This window comes from Hemitrygon akajei, unplaced genomic scaffold (genome assembly GCF_048418815.1).
Source record: "Hemitrygon akajei unplaced genomic scaffold, sHemAka1.3 Scf000050, whole genome shotgun sequence".
NCBI classification, from domain to species: Eukaryota; Metazoa; Chordata; class Chondrichthyes; order Myliobatiformes; family Dasyatidae; genus Hemitrygon; species Hemitrygon akajei.
This window is the reverse complement of record NW_027331936.1, coordinates 997,704-1,016,455: the sequence shown is the minus strand read 5'-3', so window position 1 is coordinate 1,016,455 and position 18,752 is coordinate 997,704. Positions and strand designations below refer to the sequence as shown.

General features: G+C 43.5%; 1 long non-coding RNA gene across 5 annotated transcripts in view; it reads right to left on the bottom strand.

Moving 5' to 3' along the window:
- LOC140721145 (uncharacterized) overlaps window positions 1-16,080 on the bottom strand; it is a 32,353-nt gene extending 16,273 nt beyond the window's left edge. For 4 of the 5 annotated variants that reach the window (XR_012097323.1, XR_012097324.1, XR_012097325.1 and 1 more), the window contains exons 1-3: window positions 15,944-16,079; window positions 11,263-11,435; window positions 9,888-10,064 (exon numbers count right to left, since the gene is read on the bottom strand). This is a non-coding gene — a long non-coding RNA (uncharacterized lncRNA). Of the gene's footprint in view, window positions 1-9,887; window positions 10,065-11,262; window positions 11,436-15,943 lie in introns of all 5 variants that reach the window. The other variant, XR_012097327.1, reaches the window with a different exon arrangement.
- Window positions 16,081-18,752: the final 2,672 nt, after the last annotated feature.

The following is an 18,752-nucleotide window of genomic DNA, read 5'->3' as shown; positions in this document are numbered from 1 at the left end:
AAAATTATTTGCCATTATTAAAAAAAAGAGGATCTTGATAAATGGATGATGTTACCAATAACATTAATAGGTACAGTTAATGCTGTAAAAATGAATATATTTCCTAGATTGCAATATTTATTTCAAACTTTACCAATACAATTACCTCAGAAGTTTTTTCAAGAACTGAATAAATATGTAAGGAAATTTCTTTGGAAAGGAAAGATGTCAAGAATATCATTGGAAAAATTGACATGTAAATTTGATTTAGGAGGGTTACAACTTCCAAATTTTAAGAATTATTATAAAGCAAATCAACTTAGATTTATTGCGTCTTTTTTTGATGAAGAAAAACCGGCATGGATTAGAATAGAATTAGATAAGATAGGAGAAAATATACCAGAAGATTATATATATAAATGGGAATCTAAATGGATACGGGAAAAAAAGAATCTCCTATATTAAGACACTTGATTGATTTATGGAATAAGGTAACTATGGACGATGAGATAAAGAAATCTTTATTAGCAAAAAGAACTTTAATTCAAAATAGGCTTATTCCTTTTAGAATAGATAATAAACTTTTACATAATTGGTTCCAAAAGGGGATTAAATATATAGGTGATTGTTTTGAAGGAGGTATATTGATGTTGTTTGATCAATTAAAAAATAGATATAAAATATCAAAAACACTCTGTTCTGTTATTTTCAATTAAAGGCTTATTTACGAGAAAAGCTGGGTCAAACAACGTTGATGCCAAAATCTAGTGAAATAGAAATATTAATTTGAAAAGGTAAAATTAAAAGATTTACATCTTGCATGTATAATTTGATTCAAAAACAGACAATTAAATCAGGAATTCATAAATCAAGACAAAATGGGAATTTGATTTGAATGTTAAAATTGATGGAAAAAACTGGTCACGATTATGTTCTGATAGTATAAGAAATACAATAAATGTTCGACTTAGATTAATACAATATAATTTTTTACATCAATTATATATAACACCACAGAAAATAAATAGGTTAAATTCAAATATGTCTGACCAATGTTTTCGATGTAATCAAGAAATTGGTATTTTTTTACATTCTACTTGGTCTTGTTTTAAAATTCAACCATTTTGGATAAATCTAAGACTTTTATTGGAACAAATTACTGGAGTACAACTCCCACATAGTCCAGTATTATTTTTATTAGGAGACATTGAAGGGACAATACCGAAACTTAAATTGAATAAGTATCAGAAAAAATTTATAAAAATTGCATTGGCAGTAGCCAAAAAAGTTATCGCAGTTACTAGGAAATCTGATTTATATTTAACTATGGATTGTTGAACTAATGAAATACATAGTTGTATTCCACTTGAAAAAATTACATACAATCTAAGAAATGAATATGATAATATATTTTTGAAAATTTGGCTCCCATACCTACAAAATATAGGATTAAATACATAGGTCCTTTGAAGATAAAATTATAAAGTAATTGGGGAAAGTAAAAATAAATATTAAAATTATTTTGAACTCCATGGAGCATGTGGGGATCCTCCGATATCCAGGCAAACTTTCTCTTTTTTTCCCTCTCTTTAGATAAGGTTTAAGGGGGGAGGGGGGAGGGTTAATATTATTTTTCTCACTATTTATCATCACATTTATTCTTTGTAATTTTCTAAAATTTAATAAATAAATACATATTTTTTAAAAAGAAGCATTTGAAAAATTGAAAACTATGATATGTCAACAACCTGTGCTTAAGGCACCTGACTTTGAAAAACCTTTTTCATTAGCTGTAGATGCTAGTGATGAGGCTGCAGGAGCAGTATTAATGCAAAGTAATGAGGGTGATGAGGTTGATCATCCAGTAGCTTACTTTTCTAAGAAATTTAATAAGCATCAAAGAAACTATTTGACAATAGAGAAGGAATTGTTATCTCGTTTTTTGGTTGAAAGTTTGGTTGAAAGGTGGAGTTTTAATTAATGCCTAAAGTTTAAAAGGTCGTCGACAGCAGTTTCTTTATAATACTGCCACTTAAAAATCAGTGGAGAGTGAAGATCGGAGTTCGGGAGCTAAAAGATCAAGAAAAGTCGACTTCGACGGTGAAACAGGTTCGACCTTGTTTGATCCTCATTCAGAAAGAATTCGTTGGCTGTCCCCATGTTAATCCCTGTGAAATATAGCAGAGAGGATTGGGCACAGTTTTGTAAAGGGAAGGTCAGTGCCTTTAAGCCGTTTCATTTTCATCTTCGTAGATTCTCCGGGAAAAGTATAGTTCGACTGGGTACCACAACAACACGACGTGAAAGAGAATTTAAATTGTCTAAAAAGTCTCTCCTTTAATGGACTGTAAGCATTTTGAACTTTTGCAGTACTACTTTGAAGAACTGTTTTTGCAACATCGTTTTAAGAACTGATTAAGCTTTATTGCTTTAAGAACTGTTTATGCTGCCGCACAGCAGCTGATTTCCGGTTACGTTAGCGGTTTGTCTACTTTTGGGAGTTTGTTTTTCAGTGTTTAATAAATGCTTTATTTGTTATATAAAAAAATGATTTAGACAGGGGAATTAAATGCAGCATCTCCAAGTTTGCGGATAACACGAAGCTGGGCGATGGTGTTAGCTATGAGGAGGATGCTAAGAGGATGCAGGGTGACTTGGATAGGTTAGGTGAGTGGGCAAATTCATGGCAGATGCAATTTAATGTGGATAAATATGAGGTTATCCATTTTGGTTGCAAGAACAGGAAAACAGATTATTATCTGAACGGTGGCCGATTAGGAAAAGGGGAGGTGCAACGAGACCTGGGTGTCATTGTACACCAGTCATTGAAGGGAGGCATGCAGGTACAGCAGGCAGTGAAAAAGGTGAAAGGTATGCTGGCATTCATAGCAAAAGGATTTTACAGGAGCAGGGAGTTTCTACTGCAGTTGTACAAGGCCTTGATGAGACTTCACCTAGAGTATTATGTGCAGTTTTGGTCCCCTAATCTGAGGAAAGTCATTCTTGCCAGAGAGGGAGTACAAAGAAGGTTCACCAGATTGATTCCTGGGATGACAGGACTTTCATATGAAGAAAGACTGGATCGACTAGGCTTATACTCACTGGAATTTTGAAGATTGATGGGGGATCTTATTGAAACGATTACAACTCTAAAGGGATTGGACAGACTAGATGCAGGAAGGTTGTTTCCGATGTTGGAGAAGTCCAGAACGAGGGGTCACAGTTTAAGGTTAAAGGGGAAGACTTTTCGGACCGAGATGAGGAAAAACTTCTTCACACAGAGAGTGGAGAATCTCTGGAATTCTCTGCTACAGGAAACAGTTGAGGCCAGTTCATTGGCTATATTTGGATATGGCCCTTGTGGCTAAAGGGATTGGGGGTATGGAGAGAAAGCAGGTACAGGGTTCTGAGTTGGATGATCAGCCATGATCATACTAAATAGCGGTGCAGGCTCGAAGGGCCGAATGGCCTACTCCTGCACCTATTTTCTATGTTTCTATCCACTGTCAACCCTTTAAATAACATTTGCCAGTCTGTCTTAGCTAATTCACATCTCATATCTTCAAAGTTGCCCTTCTTTAAGTACAGAACATTTGGTTCTGAATTAACTATGTCACTCTCCATCTTAATGATGTATTCCACCATATTATGGTCTCTCTTACACAAGGGGCCTCACATGACAAGATTGCTAATTAACCCTTCCTCATTGCTCAATACCCAGTCTGGAATGGCCTGCTCCCTAGTTGGTTCCTCGACATGTTGGTTCAGAAAACCATCCCGCACACATTCTAAGAAATCCTCTTCCTCTGCACCCTTACCAATTTGGTTCAACCAATCTATATGTAGATTGAAGTCACCCATTATAACTGCTCCTTTTTTGCACGCATTTCTAATTTCCTGTTTAATGCCATCCCCAACTTCACTACTACTGTTAGGTGGCCTGTACACAAATCCCACCAGCGTTTTATGCCCCTTAGTGTTACGCAGCTCTACCCATATCGATTCCACATCCTCGAGGCTAATGTCCTTCCTTTCTATTGCGTTAATCTCTTCTCTAACCAGCAACGCTACCCCACCCCCTTTTCTTTCCTGTCTTTCCCGCCTGAATATTGAATATCCCTGGATGTTGAGCTCCCATTCTTGGTCATTCTGGAGCCATGTCTCTGTGATCCCAACTATATCATATTCATTAATAACTATCTGCACATTCAATTCATCCACCTTATTACGAATGTTCCTTGCATTGACACACAAAGCCTTCAGGCTTGTTTTTACAACACTCTTAGCCCTTATACAATTATGTTGAAAAGTGGCCCTTTTTGATTTTTGCCCTGGATTTGACTGCCTGCCACTTTTACTTTTCACCTTACTACTTTTTGCTTCTACTCTCATTTTGCACCCCTCTGTCTCTCTGCACTTGTTCCTATCCCCCTGCCACATTAGTTTCAATCCTCCTGAACAACAGTAGCAAACGCTCCCCCTAGGATTAGGAGGAGGGACAGCCCTCAGTGATTCCTGTGTATGCACCCTGGAAGCCTCAAGAAATGATAATGATCATGAATCAGGCCCCAGATAGAAAAGAAAAACCAGCACAGTTTGCTCAGTGTGTCCACAGTACTACACAAAAGTTTAATGTGACTCTGCAAGATTTATTTGGTCTCTGCTGCATGATTCTCTCAGCTGATGAGGGGTGGAAATTGAAGGCAGAATTGAGATACCAAACCTATCAGCAGTCACAGGCGGGAAAACATAATGAGAATGAACAGATGGACCAAATCATTCAAGCTTTGGAAAGGGCTCTCCAGCAACCTGTAAACATCACTAAAGTACCTGAATGCAAACATAAGGCTGGGAAATCAGGACCAGACTATTGAGAGCGATTTGTGGCCTGCTACGGCACCTTTGCAGGAGACCAAGACTTTAATGATGGGAATCTGTTCCCCCAGTTCAATGCCCTACTGCTCCAATGCTTACCAACTAAGTTAGCCAACATGATTAAAACAAATAATATGGATTGGACTGACAATGACCGAAATCGAATGTGACGAGCTTTGACATATCATTAGGACCCAACTTTCGAATCTCGATCAACCCCGAAGGAAACTAATATTAAAGCTGAATATGCTCAGCGGGAAGAAGGACGCGAGCGGGCTATATCTGAGGAACAGAAATGGGAGAAAAAACCTAGCACGGGACAGGTAGGGACAACAACCCGTTTAGAAACTGACAAGACGATGCTTCCAACCATGAGTGCCAACCCTCAGGAAGAGCCCAATGTAATATTGCAAGTTGCTGGAAATCCAGTTCCGTTTATGATTGATATGAGGCAACCACAACCACTCTCGATCAGGAAATAGTATTGGAAAAGTGATTCCAGCTATCAGACATTATAATCACTCTGTCAGGGTTCGAAGGCACGGAACGTACGTATTCACGTACCCAGCCACTGCAGGTGGAATTCCAGGGGAGCCAGTGTGAGGTTTCATTTACAGTCACCACCAGACGGGGGGTGTAATCTAGCAGGGAGAGACTTGCTCTGTCTGTTGGAAGTCGAGATTCTTTGCACAGACAATGCTGTCACCCTTGACAGGTGAACAACCGGCAGCTTCCCCAGTTTCCGACCCCCAAGTGGAGGGCACTTAATTTGGACTCCACTCCTTCTGCCAGCAGCCGACCCTCATGTGACTCTGTGCTTTGACCCTACGGGGTGCGCGACTGAGGAAAGCCAATATTATGCACCCCTCGACGGACAGAAGTTCCCAGTCACAGTGATTAGACAGGTTAAAGGAAGAGACGGTATTGCATTACTGGCCGAATTTCCAGATTTCCTTTGGCGACAGACAGAACTGGTAGTTCCCCATACCACCATTAGGGTTTGCACTGGGTTCAAGCCAAAGAGCCCAGGGTTCCTGGCCTACACCCTAACGAAACAAGCCTCCAGCACCGAGGGAGACTGGCAAGACTTGGTCGCGGGTCTAGTCTAATACGGGAAGGAGTCTGAGGTGAAGATGGGATATCTGGTAAGACAACCTTTTAATAGTGTCCAATCCCAAGATGCTGTATCCCATCTCTATGTAATTTCAGGCCAAGAAATCTGTCGCACCAACTGTCCCCCTGTCTGGATCACCACAAAAGAAGGACAGACTCTCCCATCCATTCTGCAATATCCCTTCAATCCCGAGGCAACGTTTTATGAGGAAGGAAACTCCTTTGTGGATCCAGCAGGAATACGATATCCTGACTATGCGATAGTGATGGACAGTGAAGTAATTGAGCAAGCCTCTTTTGAAGCAGCTGTCTCTGCCCAGAAGGCTGAGCTGTTTGCTCTGACTCGTGCCTGTATCCCAGCAACAGACTAAAGTGGGAACGTTTACACAGACTCCCGTTATGCATTTGGAATTGTACATGACTACAGGGCTCTCTGGGAACATGGGGATTCCTGACTTCCTCTGGCCACCCCATTAGTAATGTCACCTTTGGAAAGAACTTACACACCACTCTACAGCTACCTCGAGTTTTGTTCTTCTCAGGGGGACACCTCTGAGGAGGAGTGAAAACTGTGGTCCCAGATGGGGTGCCAGAAAGACCCCGACCTAGGTTTTTGGATCACCCCAGTGGGACAGGTTTGTGTTCCTACAGAGTTTTTACCAATATTGGTCGATTAGATACATAATTGTACACACCTGGGAAAGGAGGGAGTGGTTGGTAACCTGTACCCTGCACACTGGGTACGACTCCCTTGCCAGGTGGATCCTTTTCTGTGTCTACAAGTTGATTTTATTGAATTGCCTAGAGTACATTGCTATAGATACTGCTTATATATTATAGATGTGTTTAGTAGATGGGTTGAAGCTGTTCCAACTACCAATAATACTGTTATGACTGTTGTGAAGGTATTGTGTAACGGGGGTTTTTTTTTCTTTGTTACTGTGTATGTAATCAAAATGGCGTCTTTGTTTTGTTACAAGTAGGAATGCTGGCGCCTGTATTAATAGTAGGAATGCTAGGTTCTTTGTTATGATAAGTGCTGGAAGCTTGTTTGGGACTGTAAACTGATTGTTGGTGGGGCTTTTGTGGAGTCGGCGCGATGGAGTGAGAGAGAGAGGACGGGGTGCTGGAAGCTGGGCGACGGTACGGACCCCGAGCGGGGGTCCCCGGCCCAAGGTTTTCGGTGATGAGAGGAGACGGAGACAGAGGAGTGTGGAGCGACTGGTCGACCACTGTGGGGGTCCCAGGAGGCGGGTCGAGGAGTTCGGAGGGGATCAAATGGTGGCCAGAAGACTTCAGTAATTGAGCTCCAACGTTTGTGCACGAAGTGGTTTGGACTTTGATAAGTTTGGCGCCTTTTCTTTTTTTTCTTATTTTTTTTTTATTCATATATACTGTATCGTTAGTAATCGCTTAGTTATAGTAATCTTTATAAATTGTACTCATTTAATCGCATAAGGTGTACTGTCTCTTTTTGGGCGAGGCGGGGACATCACACAGCATCCACACCAGCTGATTACCCAGTTTGGCGGGGCCGAAGGCTGCTCCCCCTAGACGAGAACGAGGTGACCCAGGGGTTACAATTATTACGGGAAATACTTCCCGGGTACAGCCTGGCAGAGATGCTGAGCTCTGACAATGACCCACACTTTGTGATGAAAGTAAACAAAGGCATACGTAACGAACTAGCTATCAAGCAACAATTCCACTGTGTACACCACCCACGGGCCGCTGGCACAGTGGAGAGAGCCAATGGCACTCTGAATAGTAAATTGGCCAAACTAACAGTGGAGACTGGACTCAGTTGAAGGTCCTACCATCACCCAGTTCCATATGAGGGTTACCCCACAGGGGAAAACAGGGTTGTCACCAGCTGAAATCATTTATGGATGGCCCATGATGACACCCTGGGGACTAAGACCTTCTGTACCATTGCTCCCAGAAAGTCTACCAGCAAAATTGGATATTCATACCCAAGAGGAAGACATGGGGACATATATATGCCAACTAACCAAAATTTTTCAAGCATACATTCACAGGTACGACAGGCTTACAAGGAAGAGAACTACTCTGCAGAGAGGGGTGACTATCCCACCATGGAACCTGGGATATTTTTTTCCTGACAAACAACTGGGATTGAGGGAACCTTGGTCCCAGTTGTTTGGACCATATTAGGTGTGCCGACCACTCACACGGCTGTGAAACTGAAGGGGCAATCTCGGTGGATACATCATTAGGTGCCAAACATGTTACTGAAGGAACTGTGTAGAAGGTCTCTCTCAGACTAACGGGAATGTATTGGTTGCTAGTGGTGTTCATGTTTATGTCTTTGAGAGGGCTCACCCCAGCATCCGGGGGCCCCCATGTTAACACATTTCTGTCTTTCTGTCATACTTATGCCAAACAGGTAGAACTAGGGGCCTGCTGGGTTTGTGCTGAAATTCCACAGCATGGTAAAACTATGGTTCCAATGTCAGTAATCCTGCTCAACCAGAGTGAGGAACTCTCAGCCTGGGCTTTCTCAAATAACATCCGGGGAAGTGAGATGAGGACCTGTGGTCCAGTCATAGATGACTGTGGCTGTCAGTGTTTTGAGGAATGGTGTCTCAGGCCCCCACCAAACGGAACTTCCAATACTGGGAAACATGCATCCTGGCCATACTTGCAGGTGCCCAGCAGCCGAGAGGAACAACTGAGACTGATTGATTTTGGATGATTACTTTTCTCTCCTATGGAGTAGCCGGGAATTTATGAGAGATAATCAATTTGGATACAGCACTTGAGGAGCTGGCCACAATACTGCAGGGGCCCTGACAGAAACACAGGCCCAAGTAACAGAAATATCCACTGAAATTATTGCAATCTGGCAAACAGTCCTACAGAATTGTATGGCTTTCGATTTTATCCTAGCTGAGAAAGGGGGAACCTGTGCTATTATTGACACAGAATGTTGAACCTATATCCCTGATGAATCTGCTAACATTACACCCCTCTCCGAGCACACTGCAAAGGAGATTGACAGCATCAAGAAAGTAGGGCAGGATTTACACGGGTTCACCGAAGGGTCGAAATGGTGCTCTTCGAAGGCCTGTTTGGTAATATGTGGGGCATGATACTGCATTATGGCCTAATAGTTGTACATATCTTTGCTATAATTACTGTTGTACACTGTCATTACCCTCTGAGAAGTCAAAGCTGTACTCGGTTGCTTTCTCTGTAAAAAGTTACTGCTTTGTTGATCATGTAATTATCTAAAATATGGAATGATAAAGTATGTAAAAGGGTTAACACTTCATTAAACAATAGCAGCCTGTTTTTCTGAAAGAAACTGCTGATGATCAACAGATGTGCTAAGCCATGCTGAACCATGTTTCTTCTTGAGGGTAGCTAGCTAGGGTTTCAGGATGCTTATCTCCATGTGCACTCATGCGAAGAGATAGGACAGCTTCAGTCTGTTCTGTGTCTGGAAGCCATTATGACTGTTCTGTAACTTGTCTATAGGGGCGGGTCATGTAGTAAATATCTTTGGCTCCAGCCTGTGTTGCGTGGGGAGTATCTGGATGGATATATCTGTGGTGTAAGGGGAATTGTTAGTCAGTTAGTGGATTGGGTGGGGACAGTCATCGACTGTGCCTGTCTGAGTGACTAACTGAGTAAGCCTCAGGTGCTTGGAACAAAGCATTTGTACTTATACGGTCTCTGAGTGACTCTCTCCAGATTCGACTTCCACAGAATAGGAGTGGTTTTAAAGGGCTGGAAGCTGGAAGCTCATTACCAGACCTGGAGTGATTGCAACTGGGTCTGACAGAGGCATAAATGGTTCTTCTGGGCACATTCAGTTTCGCTCCAACTATATCCCACCTTCCCTTATACAGGTATGTAATGTCTAAAGGATCAGAGTTTGAGTAAATGAGACTCACCAAACTTTCTCCTGACTGAATAAATGGAATCTCCGAGTCTCTTGAGGCAGAGCTGTTCTCTCCAGTTAATGCTTTCAGTCCTCAGGCTGGTTCACTTGTTGCTGTTCCCTCGTCTTCAGCCGTGGTTTGCTTCTAGTTGGGCTTTTTCTTCCAATAAACCTCTCACCGCAGGTCTAACTTTAACCAGAGAGATAATGAAGCACAATAACAATAAAAAGGAGAACCAAACATTTCTGATTAATGTTACTAAGAACAAAACGTTGAAGGCTGATATAATGATCTCAGTAAACATTTTTTTATTGTCATTCACACATCACAAAATGATACGGGATAAGGAGGAGCCATCATTCAGTCAGGAACAGAATTAGATGATTCGATCCATCTGGTCTGCCCCACCATTTAACCACAGCTGATTTTCATTCCAACACCATATTCCTGCCTTCCTCCTGTAACCCTGAGCTACTCAGCAATCAGGAATATGTTAATCGCTGTCATAAATATACCCAAATGGCAGCTTCAACCAGCCTCTGTGGCAACAAATTCCACAGATCAGACATCTTCTGGCCAAAAAATTCTTCTCCTCTCAGTTTTAAAGGGAAGCTTCTTTATTCCGAGACTGTGCTGTCAGATCACAGTCTAATGGAAACATCCTCTCCATGTCCACTGTTTCCATGCTTTTCAGCAGTTGGTAGGTTTACTTAACCATACATCCCTCCACCACCCCCGCCGTCCCTCTGAACTCCATTGAGCATAGGTCCAGAGCCATCAAATGCTCCTCATACATAACGCCGAACATTCCTGAGATTATTTTTGTAAACCTTGTTCGCAGCAACTGTACTGAACACATTTCTAGGAATAACAAACTAATTGGTACCAGGGTAATTTGCAGGGGAAAGTTGTGGTTACTTTACTGTTCTACTATCACAGAGTGAGCCATTTCCATGTCCATATTAAAACCGGTACATTTCAGGAAACATAAACCAATCCAGAGTGAATGTAATAAAAAGAAATTGGAATTACCAAACTGCTCAGCATGTAAGGAACACCTGTGGGGAGAGGAACAATCTTTACAATTCAGGTTAAAAACATTTTGTCACGATGACTTCATTTTCAGTTTTTAATGCAGATCTCCAGCAACTTGAGATTCTGCCCGATTTCCACCATTTTATCCAGATCCGACTTCCACAAAATGCGAGTGATTTTAAAGGGCTGGGCTGCTGGAAGCACATTACCAGAATTGGTGTGATTGCAACTGCGTCTGACAGAGGCATAAATGGTTATTCTGGGCACATTCAGTCTCACCAACTATTTCCCACCTTCTATTGTACAGGTATGTAATGTATAAAGGACCAGTGTTTGAGTAAATGAGACTCACCAAACTTCCTCCTCACTGACTCACTGGGAACTCCAAGTCAGCTGATTCAGAGGTGTTCTCTCCAGTTGATGCTCTCAGTCCTCGGGCTAGTTCACTTGTTGCTATTCCCACATCTTTAGCCATAGTTTGCTTGCAGTTGGGGTTTTTCTTCCAATAAACCTCTCACTGCAGGTCTAACATTAACCAAAGAGATAATGAAGCACATTAACAATGAAAAGGAGAACCAAACATTTCTGCTTAATGTTACTAAGAACAAAACTCACTGAAATTTAAACGTTGAAGCCAAATATAATCATCTCAGTGAACAATCTTTTATTGTCCCTCACACATCACAAAACAATATGGGATAAGAAGGAGCCATCATTCTGTCATGGTAATACATAAGACACAGGAACAGGATTTGGTGATTTGATCCATCTGGGCTATAAACGTGCAGGAGCAATGTGTGGTTAAGTGCCATGCTCAAGGATACAACACACTGCCTGGCCTGAGGCTCGAACTCATGACCTTCAGATTGCTTAACCACTCGGCCACATGCACATCACAGAAACCACTCTCCCCCCTAGACTTCCCAGTCCCTCGGTAAAGCAGGCAGTGAAATCAAAGATCCCCACAACCTGGAACATTCTCCTTTCTCACCCACCCCAGTCCGGGAGAAGACACAACAGCCAGAAAGCTCCAGGACAAATGTGAGGAGCCTCAGGAAACGAGGCGAGTTCAGGGAAGTTAATGAACACAGTGGCGAAAATCACACTATGTGATCTTGCGTCACAAAGAGGAGGGCGGGGCAGATCTGCAGCACACAGCCTCACATGACCTATTGGCGGGACTTCCATTTCAACTCTGCGGAAATAGACAGCCTGGGCTCCTGGTTTGAATCGTTCAATGCAGGTTAAGTGAAGTCCACACATTTTTGACAAGCCCAGATAATCGGAAAATAAATGAGTAATTAGTGATCAGTTCAGGGCTCACGGCCAACAATGGATCTCCCTGCTCGGGACTGGTCTCAATACTCAACAATGGGAACGCAATATCTTCGGCCCGCAGACAGTGATCCCGACCCCTGGCTCCACCACCCAGAAGATGAGGACCCTTTCCCAATCCCACAGATGAAGTACTTCAGCACTGAGCGGAAATGAAAACACCGCCCAGCCGGAGACAGAGAGCATGCGCGAAGTGAGTGCCTCAGAAACAGATGGGCAGATGCTGCCCATCTGTTGTTAAATGGGAGGGGCAAATGTGATCATGTGACCAGTGGGGTCTCCCACCACTCTGTGGAAAGAAGCAAACCTGCCGCTCAGATCTCCTCTCACCTGAAATGTATCAGACATTTCAAGCCCCAGGAAAAATGTATCATCAGTCCACTCAGAATCACAATCAGGTTTATTATGAATGGCGTGTGTCAGAAAATTTGTTAACTGCGCAGCAGCAGTTCAATGCAATACATAATATAGAACAAAAAAACCCTAATTAAAATAATAAAAATAACTAAATCAATTACAGTATACATATATCTGGGGCCCTTACTCTTCATGATTTTTATGAATGACCTGGATGAGGAAGTGGAGGGATGGGTTAGTAAATTTGCTGATGACACAAAGGTTGGGGGAGTTGTGGATAGGGTGGAGAGCTATCAGAGGTTTCAGCGGGACATCAATAGGATGCAAAAATGGGCTAAGAAGTGGCAAATGGAGTTCAACCAGCATAAGTGTGAAGTGGTTCATTTTGTTAGGTCAAACATGACGGCAGAATATAGTATTAATGGTAAGACTCTTGGCAGTGTGGAGGATCAGAGGGATCTTGGGTTCCCAGTCCATAGGACATTCAAAGCTGCTACCCAGGTTGACTCTGTGGTTAAGAAGGCATATGGTGCATTGACCTTCCTCAATCGCGGGATTAAATTTAGGAGCCGAGAGGTAATGTTGCAGCTATATCTGATGCTGGTCACACCCCAATTTGCTCAATCTGGTTGCCACACTACATGAAGCATGTGGAAACCATAGAAAGGTTGCAGAGATTTACACAGATGTTACCTGGTTTGGGGAGCATGCCTTTTTAAAATTGTTTGAGTGAACTCGGCCTTTTCTACTTGGAGCAACGGAGGATGAGAGGTGACCTGATAGAGGTGTATAAGATGGTGAGAGGCATTGATCGTGTGGATAGTCAGAGACATTTTCCCAGGTCTGAAATGGTTATGACAAGATAGCACAGGTTTAAGGTGCTCGTGTGTAGTTGCAGAGGAAATGATAGGGATAAGTTTTTTTACTCAGAGAGTGGTGAGTGTGTGGAATTGGCTACCAGCAACGGTGGTGGAGGTGGGTATGATAGTGTCTTTTGGATAGGTACCTGGAGACACTGGAGAAAAATAATGAAAAACTAGCTTAGAAAAATAGAGGGCTATGTATCCGAAGGTAGGGACATGTTGGCACAACTTAGTGGGCCGAAGGGCTTGTATTGTGCTGTAGGTTTTCTATGTTTCTGTTGTTATGAGTGATGAACAGACCTGATGGACAATGGGGTGCAGAGTTAACCATTCCCAACCCCCCTCCTGAGAACTACGAACTATTGCTGTTGTTATGCTGATCATGAAAGAGAGAGATAAAGCCCAGGCAAGAACATCTGCTACAGATAAGAGGGGGAGAGAGACTGTTGATTTACTGTATTATGACTCTTCCTGGATTAATTACCTTCCACTACAAGGACTTCACTTTGCTCCTTAACATTCCTCAGGAGATAGCAGTAGTGGCCTGATTTGATGGACACAGTCATTCAGAGTTGATGGATAGCTGAGACCCCGTGAGTGGGGATAAAAGGCAGGTCTGGAGAGACACCCTTCAGACACCACCTTCGGAGACCGAACCAGGAGATCGGTCAGTAAAGCTCACAGTGTTACAGCAGGGCCAGTGGGGGCTTGTGTGTGTGTGTCCACTCATGCCAGAGTGATGAGTCCACCACAGAAGAATGGTCTAGCTGAAGGAGGGAGGGGTCATAACTGAATGGCCATAACGATATGATGGATTAAGAAAGCCACAAAAGGTTTGCCTGCCGCAGCTGTTGCTGTTACATCTCGCTCGCTCTCACTCTCTCTCCAACGATTTCAATACAACAGCCATAACCACCTCAGCATTTATGAACTGAACTCTATACTTTCCTATGACAATTCATTTACCCCTAGACATCGATAGAGCTAGTTTATTATTTATTATTATTATTCCTACACTTTTAGGTTTATTACTGCTAACTTGTTTTATATGTATATTTGCATTTTTGATAGTGTATTGTGTAGTTTACTAATAAACACCTTTAGTTTGGTACCACCAGACTCCAACGTATTCTTCTTTCTCTGCTGGTCAGACACCCAGTTACGGGGTACGTAACACTGTGAATAAATTAAAAATCGTGCAACAAACAGAAATACTATATATTTTAAATGTGAGGTAGTGTTCAAGGGTTCAATATCCATTTAGCAATCGGATGGCAGAGGGGAAGAAACTGTTCCTGAATCACTGAGTGTGAACGTTCAGACTTCTGTACCTCCTTACCTGCTGGTAACATTGAGAAAACCACATGCCCTGGGTGCTGGAGGTCCTTGATAATGGACGCTGCCTTTCTGAGACACTGCTTCTAATCCTCTGGTAATCTTATAAACGTCTATCCAGTCTCACCCCAGCCGGCAAGGCTCCGGAAAAACAACACAAGTTTGTCCAACTTCCCGTTAAAGCTCAGGCCCTCTAATCCAGGCAATATCCTGGTAAACCTCTTCTGCGCCCACTCCAAAGCCCCGACATCCTTCCGAGACTAGGGGCGACCAGAACTGTGTGAAACACGCCAGATGTGGTCGAATTAGTTTTATAAAGCTGCAACGCAAATTTCCGACTTTTGAACTCAATGCTTCAACTAATAAAGACAACCACGCCATTTGCCTTCTTAACCACCCGATCAATCTGTGCAGTCTCTTTCAGGGAGCGATGAACTTGGAGTCTAAGATCCCTCTGATCATTAACACTGTTCAGGGTTTTGCATTTAACAGTGTACTGTCTCATACATTCGACCTACCGAGCTGCCAAGATGATCATCACTAATCAAATCTCACTGAGATTTCTCAGGTCCTGTTGAATTTATTGCCAAGTGCACAAGTACGGGAAGGTACAGGTACAGAGAAACACTGACTTGTGGCAGCATCACAGGCAAGTACATTCAGATAACACACGGAACACAAATTATACAATTCTCTGTCAGTAACAATACAGAAATATGTTTTACTTCATCCTGCTAATAGGACCAGAACACCAGGGGCTGAGCGGCGGCTCATCTCAGACGGTTCGGTGTGAAGGTCTCACAACCCGGACCGACCCCGGCAGATTCTGTGAAGGAAGCGAGGCGAGGCCGCCAGTTCGGGAAAGTTCATCCCCTCCCCCTTCAGGTTTCACCGATCACCCTGTGTTTCTCTCTTCCCTCCCCACCCCCATCTTTTATTCTCCAGTCCTGCCGAAGGGTTTCGGCCGGTAATGTCGACTGTATTCTTCCCCTAGATTCTGCCCGGACTGCTGAGTTCCTCCAGCATTTTGTGCTCGTTGCTCGAATTTCCAGCAACTGCAGATTTTCTTTTGTTTGAGTTCGGGAAAGTTAAGTCACTGCTCAACGTCAGACCTCCCCGCTCGGGACCGGCTTCAATACTCACCGAAGGGAAATTGTTGGTGTTGCCCCGCAGAGAATAATCCGTCTCCGGCTCGCCGTCCAAGGGGGCGAGGACCCCCTCCGGATCCCGATCCCGATCCCGAACCCGGACCCACCGCTGACCCACTTCCACAAAGAACGAAAAAAACATCACTGCCTTGCTCGGGCATGTGAGCATGCGCACTGTGCTTCATGCGGCACAGGCGGTGGGCGGGGCCACGGAAACAACCCCGCAAATGCTGCCTATCTGCAGTAAAACATGATCACGTGACGCTGGAGGGTCTCCCATGTGACCGGTGACTGTTCCTCGCCCTTCACATACTGCCCTACCCACTGCCGCATTTCCCAAATTATTTCATTATTTCCGTATATCATTTCCATACGTATTTAGATTTTCCCTCGATATCTTCCCCGATCCCTGTCCCTCCAGCCCCAGGTCACAGAGTTCTCAGAGTTATAGTTTTGATTCACTTCCCATCCCGACACACAATTCAGACCCACACAGAAAATGAGCAGGTTTCTTTTAAATCCGTCAACACACACAAAATGCTGGTGGCACGCAGCAGGTCAGGCAGCATCTATAGGGAGAAGCACTGTCGACGCTTCGGGCCGAGACCCTTCGACAGTCCTGAAACGTTCCGAAACGTGGACAGCGCTTCTCCCTTTGATGCTGCCTAACCTGCTGCGTTCCACCGGCATTTTAGTGTGTTGCGTAAATTTCCAGCATCTGCAGATTTCCTGGTGTTTGTCATTTAAATCAGTGTATGTTTATAAACACTCATTTCTATTCACATTCCTCTGGCCTCACTGGACAGGAACACTGAAACATTAAGTGAGAAACAACATGAGGAGGCCATTCGGCCCCTCTAACCATCAGTAAGATGGAGGCTACTCTCCCATCTCAGCCACATGCTTCTGCCGATCCTCGTTTTCTCGATCCCTTGGGTCTCCACGCATCTGCCAGCCTCTGTTTTATGTGAGGACGATCACCGAGTCATCACCGCCCTCTGTGGTGGGGATTTACAGACATTCACCACCCTCGGAGACATTTCCCCTCATCTCAGTCCCGATATTTTCACTGCCATCATATTTGACCTACCAAAATGAATCATTTCACACTTACCTGGGCTGAACTCCATCTGCCACTTCTCAGCCCTGTTCTGCATCCTATCAATGTTCCGCTGTAAACTCTGACAGCCATCCACGCTATCCACAAAACATCCAACCTTTGTGTCATCAGTAAACTTACTAACCCATCCCTCCACTTCCTGATCCAGCTCATTTATAAAAATCACAAAGAGTAAGGGTCCCTGAACAGGTCCCTGAGGCACTCCACTGGTCACCGACCTCCCTACAGAATATGACCCAGCTACAACCACTCTTTGCCTTCAGTGGGCAAGCCAGTTCTGGATCTACAAAGCAATGTCCAATTGCCTCCCATGCTTCCTTACTTTCTCAATAAGCCTTACATGGGTTACCTTATGAAATGCCTTGCTGAAATCCATATACACTACATCTACTGCTCTACTGCTATACCTTCATCAATGCGTTTAGTCACATCCTCAAAAAATTCAATCGGGCTCGTAAGGCACGACCTGTCTTTGACAAAGTCATGCTGACTATTACTAGTCATATTATACCTCTCCAAATGTTTATAAATCCTGCCTCTCAGGAACTTCTCCATCAACTTACCAACCACTGAGGTAAGAATCACTGGTCTATAATTTCCTGGGCTATCTCTACACCCTTTCTTCAATAAAGGAACAACATCCGCAACCCTCCAAACCTCCGGAAACTCTCTGGTCCCCATTGATGATCATTGCCAGAGGCTCAGCAATCTCCCCCCTCGCCTCTCACAGTAGTCCGGGGTACATCTTATCCAGTCCCGGCGACTTATCCAACTTGATGCTTTCCAAAAGCTGCAGCACATCCTCTTTCTCAATATCTATATGCTCAAGCTTTTCAGTCTGCTGCAAGTCATCAGTACAATCACTAAGATCCTTTTCCATAGTGAATACTGAAGTAAAGTATTCATTAAGTACCTCTGCTATTTCCTCCGGTTCCAGACCCACTCTCCCACTGTCACACTTGATATTTCAGGGTGAAATGTGAATTTTTTTCGGGAATCTGAAGGGGAATTCTTCACTCAGAGTTTGGTGAGAGTGTGGAATGAGCTGCCAGTGGAAGTGGTGGATGTGCGTTCAAGTTAGACACTAAAGAGAAATTTGGGTAAGGACATGGATGGGAAGTGTATGCAGGTAGTTGGCAGTAAAAACAAAAACGGGTCGGTATTGACTAGAAGGGCCGAAATGCCTGTTTCAGTGCTGCTGTGCTCTGTGACTCTAATAATATTCTGATTTGTAATTTCCACAGTCATGTGCTTTGCTGCTAATTACCGAGCCCGGTAATTTACAGAATAGATAACGGGGCTGCCCAGTAACTGTTCCTGTGATCAAAGTCACTGGGACGTTTCATCACTGAGCAGATAATGTCTTCTCCATTCTCTTTCACTCAGTCCATCACTCAACACCTTCCATGTTTACAGGAAATCACAGAACTCACAGAGAAGGAAACCGCGACAGAGGATTCCTCGCTTTTCCTCAGACCTGGTGATGGGGAAAGGCTCCCAGTCCCAGAGAGTGATGTGGGAATCAGGAATGAGATTGCAAAGTTGGACAAAAGGCTGAAAGAATTTCTGCTGCTCGGTACGGTAAAACAATGCACCGAACTGAAAATAACATTGAAATATTGCTGACGTAACAAAGTACGTCAACAAAGTTCAGCCCATCATGTTGAGCTCAACCAAATAAATT